At 35.1% G+C, this 4,015-nt stretch overlaps 1 non-coding gene across 1 annotated transcript; it reads left to right on the top strand.

Moving 5' to 3' along the window:
• The first annotated feature begins 640 nt into the window (after window positions 1-640).
• Window positions 641-714, top strand: TRNAV-AAC. The gene has a single exon. It is a non-coding gene; the product is annotated as a tRNA-Val (tRNA).
• Window positions 715-4,015: the final 3,301 nt, after the last annotated feature.

The following is a 4,015-nucleotide window of genomic DNA, read 5'->3' as shown; positions in this document are numbered from 1 at the left end:
CAAGCTTGGATTAAATATTTATCAAGGCTGAACTAAAACAAACATTTTTCAGACAAACTCGAATTGTTTTAATTTTTTACATATAAATTTTAAAAACAATGATAATTGAGCCAAAGTTCAAACAGAATAGAGTTAATTCCATTTTGCTCCTTTCAACTATAACCAAATTCTCTCTTTAGTACTTAAATTTTAAAATGAGATATTTTAGTTTTCAAACTATAAAATTGGTCTTATTTAGCATACAATTTGTCCTGCAATATAAGATGCAACTAATATGGGGAGACCGAAGAAGATCTATCAAAAGATTCATCGTCAACTTGAGAAGCCTGATGAAATGGGACTGATAAATCCGGTGGTCTGTTTTCTCAATTAGCTAATCCCAAATGCATTACCCACCAGTCTACAGTACTTACAGGTTCTCACTTTTTTTGGTTAAATTTTTTCCCGTGGTGTTGTTGTTAAATAATATGTAGGTTTGCTTCTCCCTACCTGGAAATCAAACTGACGAAGTCAACTCATCATATTACACAAGACTAATATACTAATACATTTCTCGGTAATTAAGTTACTTTATCATAAACACGCTTTTGTTATCTCAATTATGATTCCTTAGGAGGATAAGACAGCCGTTCAAACGTCTGGTGTCGTGGTGTAGTTGGTTATCACGTCAGTCTAACACACTGAAGGTCTCCGGTTCGAGTCCGGGCGACGCCATGTGTAACAACACTCAGCTTAAACTACTTTTGTTTTAGAAAATTGAGTGTCTGTGTCGATAGGCTGGTGGAAAGATTTCAGATGGGGCTGGAATTTCTTTATATCTGCTGCACTTCAGTGTGACGATTGTTTTCTATAGAAATATTCATTTGCAAAACTCTGGTAACTGTGAAACTATCATGGCTAGTGAATCTTCTTGTTCCCACTTCAGTTTTTTGGCCAAATCTCAAGGTGTTGCACTTGACAGGACCTGTGGGATTAGTAGATGAAAATTACTTTCCGAGACTTATTCGTGGTTGCCCATCTCTTGAAGAATTGTATTTACTTTTCCATAGTTTTGTCTGTTATAATTGAAGTGGTTGATTTATCTAGTCCTTCATTGAAAAAACTTAAGACTTACTAGTTTGGGAGGACGCTACAACTATGTAATTGAGCGTAACAGCCTAAAAATATCTTGAAGTCAGCGGATTTGGAAATCATAAGTTTATGCTAAATGTCCCGAGACTGAAAAGATTTGGTGTATGAAATTGATGCTCAAAGAGTAGCGTTCATTCAAGAACTGAAGTCTCTTGTTAGAGCCACAATTTCATTGTCGCATCACGACGCAGAAGGAACTGAAAGTGGCTTGTTATTTCGTAGTCAGCTGGCTTTTGAGCTTATTAATTGGTTACAAAGTGTGAAGTCACTTGACTGATGTCACCACTCCCTGCAGGTATGTATGCCTTCATTTTACTTCTTTCTATGCCTCATCGCCAAATAGGTGGTATTGATAGTTTGGGTGTTCTACCCAACTCTCTTCTTCTACACATTCTGTTGTTTTTCCCTACCAAAAGTGCTGCAGCCAAACATGACTGTGATTGGATGGTTCTATAATCCTTTCGGTTTTGGGATCTAGTTATTCAACCATGAAAAGGGGCTTCTTTTAAAAAATTTTGTCTGTACCTGGCAAAATTGGATGAAATTCATAGATTCCAAATTGACCGGTTAATTGCTTCTGTGCTTCAAATTAATGTCAAAGAACTTGAGATTTTGGTGGGAGACTATATAATAGTGAAAACTACTGTAGTTTCCCAGTATTTAATATCTACTCCTAGGATGTTTCCGTGCCAAGCACTAGTTAGTTTGAAAACAAATAGGAATTTGGATTTGATTATTCCTGAATTGGTTTCTTTACCAAGTGTTAAGGTTATGCACTTGGAGGGCTTTGGATTTGTTGATTAAGGCACTGTTAATAGGCTTATTCAGGGGTGTCATTTGCTTGAAGAATTGTTTCTGTTGGGCTCTTCACCATACCCAAAATCTTTATTTCTTGACTCCTCCTCTGAAAACTTTTTCCTCTCTGCCTTTCTGGTGTCCTTAGTATAGTAGAGATGTTTGCTATTACTGCAAAGTCATCCAATCCTGAACATTCATCCTATTATGTGAGTGGAAAACATGAAGTTGGTGTAGATGCTGCAAATCTTAAAAATTTTGACTAGAATTGTGAATCGTGTAGATTTTATTTGAAAACTCAAGTCTTTCTATGCAAAAGTATTGCAAGTTGGATCTCCCAGTTATCTTGGGAGGAAAATTGATTTTCTTCATCAGCATGCTCTTAAATTTGTTGGGCGCATGCAGATTGTGAAATCTCTCTTTTTGTCTGAAAACATTCTCAAGGTATAGCATGGTTTCCTTATATCTTGTTCATGTACTTGTTGTTATTAAAATTAGGCCGGTGCAATATAGGAAAGAATAAACATAAACTGAAATTAGGTGGAGATTGAAAATAATAATCCGAGACTTGTGAGCATAATTTCCTTAAAACAGATTCGCCCCCCTACAGGTAGAGTGCTCGAGGTTAAGTAGACGTCTGTCTCCCAGGATACAACGGATTAAAGGTGAATATGTTAGCACCAAACTTCTTCACCACAGTGAACTCGAACTAAAGCAATATGGAACACGATAAAAGATGAAGATGCAAAAGGAAAAAACAAATTGGAGAGAGAGCTCCGTTTTTTTTTTAAAAAACAAACAAAATAAAAAGAGAGTTATTTATAGATGCTGGCCAAGGGTGATTGTAGAAATTGGAAACAAATGTTAAATTTCATTTAATTATCTTCACATTTATCAAAGTACCACATTCACGTACATACATGTATTCTCGATAAGAAAACTCCAAATTCATGTATTAACAATTATGTACATAAATACTTAATTCCTAAGTACATGAATCCTTGGTACATGAATCTTCAGGTATATGAATGATAGATAATTATCCTTGAATTCTATCAAGAGTGCCATTATGAGAACGATTTTCTTATTCACTCTACAATGGATTTTTCCATTTTTCCAACACTTTTGGCTTTAGAGAATTTTCCCCTCATGAGTCGGACATTGTTAGAAGCTTTATACTTGACATTACTTCTTGTTCGCATGCAAGCTCTCTACTTTTTGCAGCGGTTTTCGCATTCAAGCTTTAGTGCTTGAAGCTTCTGATTATGATATTGCAGATATTCTCTGAATTTGTATGTGGAAAATTTTGCTGAGCTTACTTGAAAGTGCCCCAAACCCTGAAGTACTTTTCTTCATAAAAATGAGTTATCGTGATTCGTGAGCCTTACTTTTGATTTTGCTTGCTCTATGGTTTAAAGAAGATGTCTAGATCTAGAAACATTTTCCAGTGGGTGCACAAAATTAACAAGAATATTTATTTAATCGTTCTAAAGATATAGATGTCACGCTCACTCCCTGGACTTGTGGGTCCAAGATGTGATCAGAGTTTCAATAGTCTAAGTTCAACTATTTGGGTTTCATCTTCACTAATTCAAAATGAATATCCTTAGTTAGATTTGACTGTTGATACTTTACTTAAGTACTAGTTTTTTAGCCCTGACGCCATGCGTCAGGCGTCAGGCAGTTGAGACTCATTATTTTGCGGTTATGTTTGTGTGTTTTTTTTTTCTTTGTTAGATACAGTAGTCATGTGTGTGAGTGTATGTTTTTCCTAATTGCACAAATAAACATGACTTTGAAATCAGGTTATCTTACATTCTTAATATAGCATTAATCAATAAGTAATGCCTAAAATTAGGTAGAACTAAAAGACATGGCTATACATGTAATGTATACATGTATAGCCTTGCTTATTAGTCACGTTACTTCTCTAAGACAAGCAATTTGACAATTTCCATTTTTTTGGCACTTTCTATTTGCTAGTACTTCACACTTAACAATCTTTTGAGAGAAAGTAATAAAGAAAGACAATTATAAAATGGGTTTGTCATTTTCTTTTGTTTGCTAGACTTGAATGAGCATTCAAACA

Source organism: Coffea eugenioides, chromosome 1, assembly GCF_003713205.1.
Source record: "Coffea eugenioides isolate CCC68of chromosome 1, Ceug_1.0, whole genome shotgun sequence".
NCBI classification, from domain to species: Eukaryota; Viridiplantae; Streptophyta; class Magnoliopsida; order Gentianales; family Rubiaceae; genus Coffea; species Coffea eugenioides.
This window is presented reverse-complemented; position numbering and strand designations above follow the sequence as displayed.